Here is a 14,810-nt window from a genome sequence, read left to right as displayed (position 1 = left end):
TGTTCCTTTCAATGACAGTGTTCAGTACAGTCTGGGCAGGACGTAAAGCTTCCACCATGGATGGGTTGAAGCCATGGGTCAGTGAATGCATCTCCATCTACAGGCTAAGTGCAGTCAAGTCAAATAAACTCTTGTTATTTCTGACTAGGCCAGGAGATGGCGTGTGTTGTATAAAGAATTCCTCCTGACGTGGCAACGACTCACGTCCTCAGATTATAGCAGAGGTCTCAAACATGCAGCCTGGGCCCCAAATCCAGCCCCCCAAAGGGTCCAGTCAGGCCCTTGGGATGAGTTTGTACAATGAAAAATTACACTGAAAATATGAATCACTTCAGTTCAGGTTCCACATACAGACCAATTTAATCTAACGTGGGTCAGATCAATAAAATACTATCATAATAACCAAGAAATACTCACAACTCCAAATTTTTCTCTTTGTAAATGTAAATATTTTCATGTCATTTTACTGTATTTACACTAAAACAAACTATCATTTCACACAAATGTGAATAACCTGAACAAATATGAACATTTTGAAATGTCTGAAGTGCAAGTTTACCAATATTCTGCCTGTTATTAAATGTTTTGTGTATTTGTTGATTCACTGTGATCTGTAAGTTGTAATTTACATGTGTAAATGATAAACTGAGACAGAATATTGTTAAAATTGCAGTTAGTTTTCTTAAGAAATTTCAGTTTGTTCATGCAATTCACATTGTTCTAAAGGATAGTTGGTAGATGTAAACATTTTCATCACATAATTTTACTTTTTTCTCTCTAATATATAGAGGATAATTTGGAATTGGCATTATTTATATATTATACATGATTTTTGAGTGAAAATCTGGTATTTCCTTTATTTAATTCAGTAATCATGTTGATATTCATTGTAGTAGCTTCACCTTTAACCACTACAACGGTGTGGAAAGGTTCAACCTGTTGTATTTTTGACGCGTGAATGAATGAATGTCCGGCTGGGCTTCTTTGTGTTTGGATATGCCAATCCATTTATTTTCCAGTGTAAAAGTCCAAGTATTCATCACTGTTCACGATTGTCTTTCTAAATACTCTCGATATATAAACAAAATAAGCCTCTTAACACAAAAGAAGACCTTCCAAAAGCCGACCAACTCAATCTCTTGCTTTCATGTTCTACGGTCAGAAAATTGTTTGGGGCTGTCCTCACACACACCTCGCCCACCTCACACAGCAGGTATATGTAAGTTCGCCACACCCAAGATGAATTGCACCTGTGGCAATCACAGCCACACCCTCTAAACAATTAGTAAACTAAGGTCAAAACAAAAAGAGGAATAGACAAACAAAACTGTATTTTGGCTCCAACATTCATAAAAGCCCAGATTGAAGATGAGGGTTATTATATTAAAAACAAAGAAAACTGAAGAAAAAGTCACTTTTTCAGTAAAATATATCATTAAGTGAAGATAAAACAAGTATCTCCATCCACTGTCGATAATCCAACTCCATGGGTTTCAGTGATAAATCAATGTTATAGAAGATGATGGTGTTTCCACGTTCACTACGGAGACACTGAACGTCCAAATGGGTCATATCTGAACAAAGCTGTTACAATAACCATGCAGATTAACAGAATTATGTCAGTACTTAGTCTGGTCCTGAATGTATTCATCATTGCAGCCTGATACACTGAAAGACAGTGAGACAAAGTGCAAAAACCAGCAGATATATTAAAATACAGTTTACAGGTCTTAACAGTTTAGTAAGTTGTAATGTAAATGTCAGAAAGAAATGTCAGGTTCTTCACATTTCAGGTTATATACATTTTTTAAGGAAACTTTGTAGATTTAAACATTTTCGTAATATAATTTGACTTTTTTTCAATGTTATTATTTTACTGGTCCATTTCAGATCATATTACCCCCTGAACTAAAATGAGTATAAACCCTTCATCAGGACAAATCACAACATTTAACACTGTTCTGTTTCTTATACAGTCGCGGAAAAAATTATTAGACCACCCTTGTTTTCATCAGTTTCTTGTTCATTTTAATGCCCGGTACAATTAAAGGTACATTTGTTTGGACAAATATAATGATAACAAGAAAAATATCTCATAAGACTTTAATTTCAGAGCTGATATCTATCCAATTTCCATGTTTTCTTGATAATAACCAAAACCACTTCAGTTCTTACATCATTATCTATGGCATTATACTGACAAAAACAGTACTTTTAGGCATTCCATGTTTTCTTTTCTGCCTGTTTCAGTCACATGATACACACAGGAGTTAGTACTTGATTGCATAACCGTTGTTTTTGATGGTCTAATAATTTTTTCCATGACTGTATGTAGATGTAGAAGTCAGTCAGTCCCGTATTCCAGGTAATCATTACATCCACCTCCCCCTGTTCCCACATTATCTGTGTACAACTGTTTTGATGCCTGTAATAACAGCAGAGATGCACCCACGCACTTTGAGCGGAGGATGGGGCCGGGTTCAGAGACCACTGACCTCCAGGATATAGTCATCTGTAGGAAGATAATGGAGCACTAACTATTCTAATTAAAATGGTGATGTCTTAATTATGACAGTGCACTTATGATTTCCTGTAATGTCAACATATAAGTGAACACCACATCTGATCCTGCTCTTATTCAGAGTGGACACGAAGCAGAGGCATCTAGATGGTTCACAAACAAACAAACAAATATGTGCTTATCTAGGACTCATGTTTACTAGAGGACACAGTCTGTAGTTTCTTAAAAATGATGGCAATAAACTGATGCGTAATATAAGCATGATATAGCAGAGTGCATTTCAAGTTCTGAAATATTCATTAAAATGTATTTTAAATGTAGGCTTGTTAATGAAAACTAAATATTATGGGTTTTTTTTTAACCTTTTGCAGTATTTGTGAAGTATTTTCATTGTTATTTTTGTCCAAAGTTTGTTGATTTGTTTTGTTTATTTTTATTGATTATATTGATGTTATGATCATTTGTTTTTTGTTCATTTTTGTTCATTTTTTTCCATTTTTTAAAATTATTTTATTCATTTTTTGTTAATTTCCTTGATTGTAGGTTTAGTTTTGTTCAGTTTGTTGATTTAGTTGTTATTGTGTGCAAATGTAAACACAACCAGAGTTGTTATTTTCTTTACTAATCTACTTTAAATAATCTACTTTATCTAGAAAGGACGTAGGTATTATTTAGTTATTTTTACTCTTCATTCATTTTAGCTCATTTGAACCATCTTTACGATAAATTTAAATGTTTTGAATAATATAAAGTATCATTTTATTTCCAGTTGACTCAAAAACAACTGTCACTCCTCATAGATTTGCATAAATGGTCTACATTATAAACAAATGTAATGTAGGGGAACCATGTGTTAGATACGATCGCTTTAGTATCATCAAATTATCATGACCTATTCAGTCATGTGTCACATATTATTACAACAAAAAAGGTAGAGATTCAATGTAAGTGGCTTAAAATGAGTAATTAAGGTTTTATTATTAAAGTCAACACAGTATGATACAGTTAGGCTACTTCCCCTGAAAATGGTTAAGATTTAATCCTGAAATAATTTAAATCTGTTTAATTCAACTTATTATTCATTAAAACCTGCCCTTAGGTTGTTTAATTTTGTAGTGTTGACTTAAGATGGAAGTGTACACTGCTGGTGATGTGCACCGTAAATAAAATCTCCCTCATGTTTGTGCATCTCATGTGGTCAAACTGTGAGTAATAACAGAGTAAGGAGACACTTAAATGCAGATTTGTGGCAAATGGTTAAATGCAAACAGATCTCAGGCATCATTAGAAGGTGAAGTTCACAGTAAAAGTGAGTCACAGGAACACTGGAGTCGATGACGGGGGCATACGGCAGAGCAGTAGCACTACAGACAGATTGGACTCTTAAAAAAAAAAAAAGCATCTGTGGTGTTACAGTAGTACAGGCCCTAACTACTTCCATCTGTCTGAAACCCAACTCCCACTGTATGAGTCACTGCTTTACTTACTGCTGACCAGAAGTACTGTGGGCATTTACGGCATGAGGTTAAGACAAGAGAGAAAATGAGAAAGTGAGAACAAAGGAAAAAAACACACAACATACGGAAACACATAACTTCAACTGTGTGGCTCCAAACTGGACTGTGAACGCTGGAAAAAAGCTGAGTAGATCCATGTGTTATTGTGCTGCGTCTGTGCCTGAAGTCTACATACATCCTTTTGTCACCAGTGCATTGAATTGAGTATTGTTTCTTTACAGAGCCCTATGGTTGGGCACATGCATACACTTATGAAACATTTGCAGGCATTTCATTCTCCAAAAGCCACATCGTTTTTGGAGATTTAATGAGGGTGAGAATTCCATGCATTCCTGGCAAAGTATAATGTGTTTTACTGACTTTTCCTCTGGAAAAACTCCTCTGTCCTCAATCATTTTCAAGTTGAAATGAAGCCGTGAATGTCCCCTCTTTCTGTTTTGCTTGTTTTAAAGTTCATCCAAACAGATTTCTGTTAACCGTTTCAACCAGTGGTTTTTTGGTTAGGGACCCCATTTCAACATCACAAATTTCTGGCGACCCCATACATTCAAAACAGAGACTATTTTTTGCTAAAATTGATTTGTTTTTGATCATGTAATAGTTTGCGATACTGTGTTGCAAATAAACATTAATTTTACCCTTTCATGCATGAATTATGAGAACCTTAATCAAATTTTTTTTCCTGAGTGTTTTTATTCCTCTTTAGGCACGAAAAAACAGTGCGATTGAATATTTTCTTCTGAAAAATAAATAAAAATAGATAAATAAATAAAATAAAACTAAATTTAAAAATGTAAAAAATACATTAAAAAAAAAAATAATAATAATAATGAAAAAAATTTCTTATGAACCTATTTTTCATAAAGTGGAAAAAATATGCACTCAGCTGGACACCACACGTTTAATTTTTGACGCACAGAAACATGTATTTACTGATAAATTGTGTGAAAACTATGGAGAGGGCTTGTGATTCTGGGGGTTTATGCTCAGGAGAGATCTACATAATGTTATCAATTCATGTCAGAAAAGATATGGAGTGTCTGAAAACTTTAGTAAAGATATGTGTAAAATAAATAAATAAATAAATAACAATGAAAAGAGCAACAAAATCCATGAATATACAAGAGAACAGCTGTAGAATAACTGTCCACTGGAGTGACCACTGTGCATGTAAGGGTTAAAATGTCATTTAGTCTATATAATGTATATTATTATGGACGGAGGCAGAAACGCCAGGTGTAGATTACTGCACACAGTGAGAATTTTATTTTCCTTGTTCAGGATATGTACAGTCAGTCCAGCTTGGATTTACAAGGCTGACAATTAATACTGAACAAACAAGAACTCAAACTATAAATTATGAAAGAGCTGCAGCATCTGAAACTGACCACAATGAACATTTGACACATAAACAGAACCACAGCGCTTCAGTTTCAGCTTCACAGTTTGTCATGTCTTTTATGGATTGGGATTGTTTCTCTCAACTCACCATATACTTTTTATTAGTATTTTTTTATTAGAATAAATTATAAGTTGTTTTTTTTTTTTTTTTATCAATTACTAGAAATTTCAGGCCACCCCATTTGAATTCCAGGCGACCCCACATGGGGCCCCAACCCCAAGGTTGAAAAACACTGCTTTAAACCCTAAGCCTAAAATGGTCCATCTGGGCTTCTTTTCACTTATTTTGACTATAAAAAGGTTAGAAATAATACTGTATATAATTTTTCCTGAGCACTTAGAACTTTCAAAATCTGTCAATCATGTACAATTTACTGTATGTTATAGTGCAGCAGCCTCTTCTCCAGCTTCTAGTACAAGCGTCAGTGAATTTACCATAATGACCCAATAAAGCCTATAAAGTCTCAACGTCTCAGGTTTCAGAAACTGTTGGAATTTTTCCAGTCGCACAAACAGTGAAAGAGTTACAGCCATCCAAACTGCATATGCACATGGTGCGTCAGCGATGATCCGTCAGATTTTAAAGAGTTAAGAAACAGGAACGGTGACGACATAAATGGGATGAATTTGTAAAAAAAAAAAAAAAAAAAAAAAAAAGTTTGCTTATTTATTTCGTTCTCTTGTTCAGAACATGTGCTTCCACAGGTGCAGAGAAATATTTTTTCTCTTATTTTCCTTCCTTTTCCCTGTTGATTTTCCTTTATCTTCATCCAGTTTATTACTTAAATTTTGTCTCTTCTCTGTCACACTTTTCATTTCTTTATTCCTCACCAGGAGACCAGTCTCTGGTGAAGCCTCTGGCCCTAGAGTACTGATGGAAAACACAGACAAATGGGCAGACAAATGTGTGGAGGACACCGTGTCCTTACACTAACAGGCTTAGTGTGAACAGTTTTGACTTTGAGCCCATTTGTAGAAAAAAAAAAGTTTAACATCAATCTTACACATTCTCTGAGCTGTGTTAAGAAACAAAAAATGTGATTAGACGACAAAGTTTTGAGGAAAATGTCTTGTGGGTTTTTAACAGTATCCACACAAGTGTTTTTATAGGTTTTAAATATGTGCGTATATAGTGTATCTGTAAAAAGTGTAGTGTAGAAGCCTCAATAAACATAAACAAAAATAAAATGTTGGGCGCCAGACAGGAGAAGGGTTAAATTACCTTCAACATGTCAAATTTATTACATATTTCACTTAAATGTGAAAGAAACAAAAAAAAAAACAGCTGCTCACTTCATTGCTACAAAAGACATAAAAGGGAAAACTCCTCTGTTTTCTGTACTGTGGAAACATGGCAGGATATCATGGCAGACCTGCTCCATTTGTAGACACAGCCACTCCTTCTCCTTTGGTGTCATGTCTGCTCAGATTTGTTAATCATGTTAATGTTTAGTGTTTCATGTCTCGTCTTTGGTGTTCAGTGTTTTGTCTTTGTTTGATTCGTCATTTTATGTTAAGTTAGAGTCGTTCACATTTGGTCCTGTCTTGCACTTCCTGTTTTATTTTGTACACATCTCTTCCCTCTTGTTTCAGACCCTGACTTCCTCCCTTTGTGTGTTTTCCCACCAGTGTGATTGTCAGCCCCACCCCTGACTGTTGTCACCTGTCTCCCCTACCTCATGTATAAATAGTCCTGTCTCCCTTTGTCTTGTGCCAGTTTGTCTGATTCCGTCATTGTGTTTCACGTCAAGCTGCCTACCAGGTTTTTCCATGTTCGTCAAGTTTTGTGCCTCAGGTTTTTCTGTAAATAGTTTTTCACAGAGATTTGTTTGTAGATTTCAGCTTACCAACCGACAGGCCATAAGCTATTGTTGTCATGCGTCGTCCGGTGTTGTCGTTGTCGTCTGTCGTCCGTTACAAAAATTTCAATTGTCTTCTTCTCTAAAACTACAATTCCCATTGACTTCAAACTTGGTATACAGCTTCTTTATGATGATGTCAACAAATGTTAGTGAAATTATTTGGATCCGGATCTGATTCTGGATTTGGTGCCACTTTGAAAAATTTCCCCATTATAAGAAATAGGAAGTGGATGGATGCAATAACTCAGTAAATATAAATGATATCCAGTGTAAATTTCTCCAGTCCAGCCCTGATGGGGAGATGACCAAAACATAATGTCCACATGCTGATCAGGATCTTCTTCTGGATCCGGGAACTTATGGAAAATTTAACATGGGCTCTTCTGGGGAAAACATTTCAATTGTCTTTTTCTCCGAAACTCCAGTTCTGATTGACTTCAAACTTGGTATACAGCTTCTGTATGATGATGTCAACACAAGGTATTGAAATTATTTCGATCCAGATCTGATTCTGGATTTGGTGTGACTTTGAAAAATGTTCTCATTATAAGAGATAGGAAGTGGATTGATCCAATAAATCAGTATCAATGATATCAAGTTGGGATTTGATTTTTTTACAGATCTGATTGGAATATGAGCAAAACATGGGCTATTTCTGTAATAGAATAAATACACAGAACTGGGGGATAATAAATGGCATCTGGATACATTTCCCAAAGCTTTTAATTTGGCCGGTAAGCTACAGGGCCATTGGTCCTATTTTTTATATCCTCCTTGTGTGAGCTTTTTCTTAATCACTTTTTATTATTAAAATTCTTTTGTTAAAATCTTAAGTTTTTGTGAGTCATGCATTTGAGTCTTCCATTTCATAAGTCAAGGAGTTCTAGCATTTGGCAAAAATTTATATCTTTAAGACCAACAACAGACACTTTAGACAGTAGTCACTTTTCCATTGACCCTCAAATTGCACAAATATAACTTGCACATAAAAATTTACTTAATGGAAAAATGACAATTTCACCGAAAGTCTCATTTTTTGATTAAAAGTTTTTGCGCTGGCAAGAGGTGGTTTTTCAGGCATAGTGCAAATGGTGTATCACACAAAACTGCAATGGAAAGACCTTTTTTTCGCAACTGAAGTCAGGTGAAATAAAAAAAAAAATTGGATGTTGATGGACATTACAACAAGTGAAGAAGAAGAAGAAACATGTCGTGGTATGTGTGGACACACCAGGAAACCCAATCATTTTTTAATTTAGTAGGAGATAGAGGGGTAATATATAATAATAATGAATATATCTGTAAATCAACACCATATTTACATTCATCGCCATGTTTAAGGAATGACTTCTCGTGTCATCTCGTGATAATAAATAAACAAATCATCGCATTTGTGATTTAGTGGAAAAACCGACATTACACACTTCTGTTTTTTCAACATTTAGTAAATATCAGTAAAGTTTTGCGCAGATGTCCAATGGAAAAGCGACTACTGATCATCATAAAGTAGCTAAATCACATAACCCATAGATGACCATGTTAGGAATAAGTCTGCGAGGCCTTTTCTACCAGATTTTCTTTGGTGAAAGTCAAGCCAGCAGTTTCCTACTATCTTCAGAACATATTGAAGCTAAGCTCTTTGCCTTCTAGCTGTAGCACATACGCGGGACTACAATATCAATTCTTTCATCTTACTCTGGGAAGAAGGCAAATAGGCTAAGCGTTTTTCCCTGAAATGTTTACTCCTTTGAGGTTTAAGTAGATTTTTTTTTCATGCTCTGAGCAAAACTAGTGATTGAAGAGATAGTGAGAGAAGCCAGCCGGTGCTTTGCTGCGGTTTCACCTAAATTCCTCAGAACCGGACTGCCTCATATATTTACACTCAGCTGAGGAGATGACACACACATCACACAGTAAAGCCAGGCCAGAAATTCCTTTGTCGGGGCTACAGTGATGGCTAAATCCTGTGAGTCCTGCCTCTGTCTCTCAGCTCCCTGTTTCTGGCAGACTGCTGACTCATGTTTTCTTTCTCTGCCACTGTTTTTCTGTAAAACCAGAGTGCCGCCTTCTCCTTCAGCTCCTTTTCTTCTTTCTCATTTAGGCACTTCTTGAGATTTTGAATAATTCAGTTGCAGTCCCTCATCTTGTGAACTCTGCGTGGGTATGTGTTTGTACTGTGTACTCACGTACATAAGGCATATGATTGGAGTTGTACGTGTCAGTTGTGTTCACAGATTGTATGTGTTCATGTACATGACTGGATTTAATCATTTCCCCTCCTTGGAAACTGTAGTTGATTTAGTATTTAACCCTTAAAAGCCCATGTCAGTTCCCAAATGAATTTCTCTCTCTATTTAACCATTCTTTTTTTTTTCGTTACTTTGTTATTGTATTTTATTTTTTTACATAATTTTTTTGATTTCTTTTTCACATGTTCATGAACATAAAATACAACAAACAGCACAGCAAAGCCAGTAGAGGGTTACAGTATTCAACAAAAAAAATACCCATAAATAATACAATAAAACCAAAATAAAGGCATCACATGACCATTTCAATGCTGATGTCTTTGTTTTTAACCCTTTCATGCACACTGGTCACTACAGTGGACAGCTGTTCAAAGCTGTTCTCTTATATATTTATGGGTTTTGTTGTTTTAGTTCCATATCAGCCAACACAGTGGACACTTATGCATCATCCCATACACTGACATTCATACCATTACTGTGAATTTGCAATTCCAAATAAACCTGATCTGCAGTAACATGTTTGACTGTAAAAAATAAATAAATAAATAAATAAAAATGCTAATTGTTATTAAACTGTAATTAACAGGGGTTTTTTTGTTTTGTTTTGTTTTGTTTTAACCAAAAGGTTGCTTTTTTTTGCATATTATCTCCATGCAGGTATTGTTAAAATGTGAGAAAACATCAGATTAGCAGAATTAAAAATGTTTTTATCTCATAGTTTTCACACAGTATATCAGTAAATACATGTTTCTTTGCTTCTGAAATTAAACGCATGATTTTGAAACTCCATGAAAAATAGGTTCATAGAAAAAACTCAATCACATTGTTTTTTTTTCATGCCTACAGAGGAATAAAAACACAGGGGAAAAAAAATCTTGATTAAGGTTCTCATAATTCATGCATGAAAGGGTTAAATCCAATCCATTTGTCCCATTTTCTATCAAACTCATCTTTTTTTAATCTTAAGGTATAAGTCATTTTTTCCATCACCTGTATTTCTTGTACTAAATCTAACCATTGATTGTACCTATGTAATCGGTGGTAAATGGTAAATGGACTGAACTTATATAGCGCATTTTCTCCACCTTCATGGTGCCCAAAGCGCTTTACAATTCCTCACATTCACCCATTCACACACACACACACACACTCATACACCAGCGGGCTGCCATGCAAGGCGCTGCCTGGCCCTGCTGGAGCAATTTAGGGTTCAGTGCCTTGCCCAAGGACACTTCAACATGTGGACAGTTGGAGCGCAGGATTCAAGCCGCCAACCCTTTGGTCATTGGACCAACTGAGCCACAGCCGCCCTGGTGGTGTTGGACTCTGCGTTGTGTTTAAGAACAAGACCCGTACGTACAACTTTGGAGCCAGCCTCTGCTCCTGACAAAAGTATCAGAGACACAAAAACCTCTGGTCAGCGAACCCCACAAAACATGCCCCTACACAAACTAAATGACACAGAAATGTGTTTCAACACATCGTAAGCACCTCATACACAGTTTGAACTAGCCAGTTGAAAAATGAAAATGAAAATGAAAATGCTAGTTATAGTGGGCAGTGTCACACTATAAATTACTCGTTGGTGTCACGTCTGCCACCAGACGTTAGTCTGGTCTTGTCTGTCTTGTTCGTCTTGTCTGTCATTTCCTGTTTTATTTTGTTAAGTTCTCCTCATGTGTCATGTGTGGTGTCTTTGCTTCCTGTCCCTAATCTGTGTCACCTGTGTGATTACCTGTCCCCACCCTGATTTGTTCCACCTGTGTCTCATTGTCTTCCCTCCCTCTTGTGTACTTAAGCCCTGTGTTTCCCCCTGTCTGTTGCCAGTTCGCATTTTCCTCGTGAGATACTTACCAGCGTTTTTGGGTCCTGTCTGTCTGCCTGTGTTTGACCCGGTTTGCCATCTCTGACTCTTGCCTGTTTCAATCAATCAATCAATCAATCAAACTTTATTTCTATAGCACTTTTCATACATGTTACATGTAGCACAAAGTGCTTCACAACAAAAACCCCCACAGTCCCGCGGTTGCAAATAAAAATACAAGCAACAAAGTAAAATTTACAGTAAGAGTTTAATTAAAAGCTAGCCTAAAAAGATAAGTTTTAAGTTTACTTTTAAAAATATGAACACTTGCAGCGGACCTCAGGTCCTCAGGTAGGCTGTTCCATAGTTTGGGGCCATAAAAGCTGAATGAGGCCTCACCATGAGTCTTAGTGTGGACTCTAGGAACTGTTAAGAGATTACTACCTGAGGACCTGAGGGTCCGAGAGGGCTCATGTGTTAAAAGCAAATCAGATAAATAAATAGGGCTAAGACTGTTAAGAGTTTTTAAAACCAATAAAAGCACTTTAAAATTGATCCTGAAGCTCACAGGGAGCCAGTGCAGAGACCTGAGCACTGGTGTTATATGCTCTCTCTTTCTGGTCCTCGTCAGCAGTCGGGCTGCAGAGTTCTGGAGCAGCTGCAGCGGTGCAATGGTCTTCTTGGGAAGACCAGAAAGGAGAGCGTTACAGTAATCAGTTCGACTTGTGATAAAAGCATGTATCAAAGTCTCTCCACTGGCTCGAGAGAGAAATGGTCGTACTCTGGCAATAGTTTGCCTAACCCTTGTCTGTGCCTCTGCCTCCAATGACTCAACGTGTGTTCAACCATATCGCCTGTCTTACGTATGGCAGGCTGACAGAAGCGTGACTGCCAGTTCGCACCAAACAGCCCGTCCGACCACCACCAAACATTCACACACATTCATACACCAGTGTGAGTGACACTAAAGGTGAAGTGTCTTGCCCAAGGACACAACGGCACATGACTGGGACAGAGCAGGGTTCAAACCACCAGCCCTTCGGTTATTGGATGACCAGCTCTACCTCCTGAGCCACGGCTGCCCCACATTATGTAGATGTTCATAAAAGCTCTGTTTAAAGTTAAGGATTATTATATCACAAATGGAGAAAACTGAAGAAAAAGTGACTATTTCTGCAAAATTTATCATTAATTGAACATAAACCAAGTGTCACCGTCCACTGTTATTGATCCAACTCCATGGGTTTTACTGGTGAATCAATGTTGTAGAAGATGACGGTGTAGCTACGGAGCCTCTGAACGTCCAAATGGGTCATATCTGATAACCATGAAAAGATGACAAACTGCATTTTACACCAATAATTTACATGGATTAATAGCTTTAGTGTTTAGAAGTTACTAAAGATTTCAAATCCGTGGATGATTTTGGTCACCGGTGGCTGTTGGGGTCTTTATGGGTTAAAAGACCACAGTAATTGCTGCTCATACTGTAACTGTACCTGCGGAGTACAGCCACATACTCAGTGTTCTGATCACTGGCTCACACATTATTGTAGCTGCAAAACACTGCTCTTGTTTTTCTCCTGCCAGGCGTTTTCTGTTTTCATTTTTCTTTCCGGTCTCTGTGACAGTCTTTGCTGGAGCTCTCCTACCTTGTTGTGAACACATGGAGACAGCGGCTGCCGGGCAGACAACTTATTTTATGCGGAAGTTGGAAAACACTTCTGTTTTCTGTCAGCCGCTCCAGGGAAATTGTGCTTCCAAGTCCGTCCTTTTGCACATTTTGAAAGGTGGAAGGAAAGAAGACATCTGGAGTGAAGATTTGTGAAAATAAACAACACTGTAGCCAAGGAAAGCACAGAGTCTTATCGTGAATAACTGAACAGAAGAGGTTCACAGGTTCTGTAATGGTGTGACAGTCCACTCTAAGTGTCTCAAATGAAAACTAGAAAAGCACTTGGACAGCACAGACCTCCGCCAAGGCAGGTCACCCCCCCACACACACACATCACCACCAAAATTTAATTATTTGTTCCTCGTGCCAGAATTAGGGATGGGAATCGAGAACCGGATCCCAGGAGCTCGATTCCTTGGAATCGTTTGCCTGCCTGCTTAATGATTCTGCTTATCGATTCCACCTTTGTTGCGCAATGATGTCACATGTACTCTGCATTGTTTTGGTCAGAACACAGCCAACATGGCGTTGAGGCAGAAATGGTCTAAAAAGATGACACCAGGTCCACTTGTAACACTGTCAAAGCTTCCATGTCTTCAAATGGGCGGAATTCCTCCAATCTGTTCAAACATTTGTCCATAGCATGTGATTCATTTACAGGAATGTCACGTATTTCAGACGCTACTCAGCAACTCTTGTGAATGTAGCAGCAGAGTGAACGCTGGGCCCAGTTCTGGTTCCAGTGTGGGCAACAAACGTCGTACCCAAATACAAGTTTCTGAAGGTAGGGGAAAGGAAATGAGGTGCACAACAACAGGCCGAGCCGAGTCGAACCGGTTCCACGTAATGGAAATGCGGCAATAGAGGAATTAATAAAGAGTCTTTAGTTTCACTTTCACTGCAAGCCCCCCCCCTCGAACCGGGCCCAGTGTCATCTGTTATTATTTGTACATACTGTATATGGCATATTTTTTGTGCAGATAGAAATATAAAAGACAGTTAATGCAAACACACCTGTTTGTACTCTTTTATTCCCTCACCCAATGAGAATCGATAAGGAACCAGATTGATAAGCAAAATCGATAATGGAACCGGAATCGTTAAATTCTTTTCGATTCCCATCCCTAACGAGAATCAATATTTCCTGAAAATTTTGTCAAAAATCTGCCCTCCCCCCCCCCCCCCCCAATCACCACCAAAATTGAATCATTTGTTCCTTGTACCAGTATCAACATTTCCTGAAAATCCGTCCATGATTTTTTGAGTTATGTTGCTAACAGACAGACAGACAGTCAAACCCCGATGAAAACATAACCTCTGTCGTTTCATTTGGTGGAGGTAATAAAAAATCACTTCATTGCACCGCAGACACATCTATCAGCTGTAATGTGCATGCATTCATCTTCTCTATGGTTACACTATTTCTCATGTTGTTTGCACTATTTAAATTTTATTTTTTACAAAAATATTCTTAGTTTGCAATCTTTATTTATATAATGTAAATTACTTCTACTGTGCCTTTCTACTGGTATTTGTTGTTTGTCTTTTTAATTCTTCACACTGAACCTGAGAGCTCTACCTCAGTTTCATTATATTTGGTACAATGACAATAAAGATATTTTGATTCTGATGACATACTCTGGATACTGTGTGTTATGAAGCACTGGGGTTCATCAGTTGACATTATTACCTCTGCCAGGACATATTGTGATCGCTTTGCTTTGTGTGTTTGCGTGCTTGTTTGTTTGTTTGTTAGCAAGATCGCTCAAAAAGTTATAGAC

The sequence above is a fragment of the Sphaeramia orbicularis genome, chromosome 1 (assembly GCF_902148855.1).
Source record: "Sphaeramia orbicularis chromosome 1, fSphaOr1.1, whole genome shotgun sequence".
Classification (NCBI taxonomy): Eukaryota; Metazoa; Chordata; class Actinopteri; order Kurtiformes; family Apogonidae; genus Sphaeramia; species Sphaeramia orbicularis.
This window is presented reverse-complemented; position numbering follows the sequence as displayed.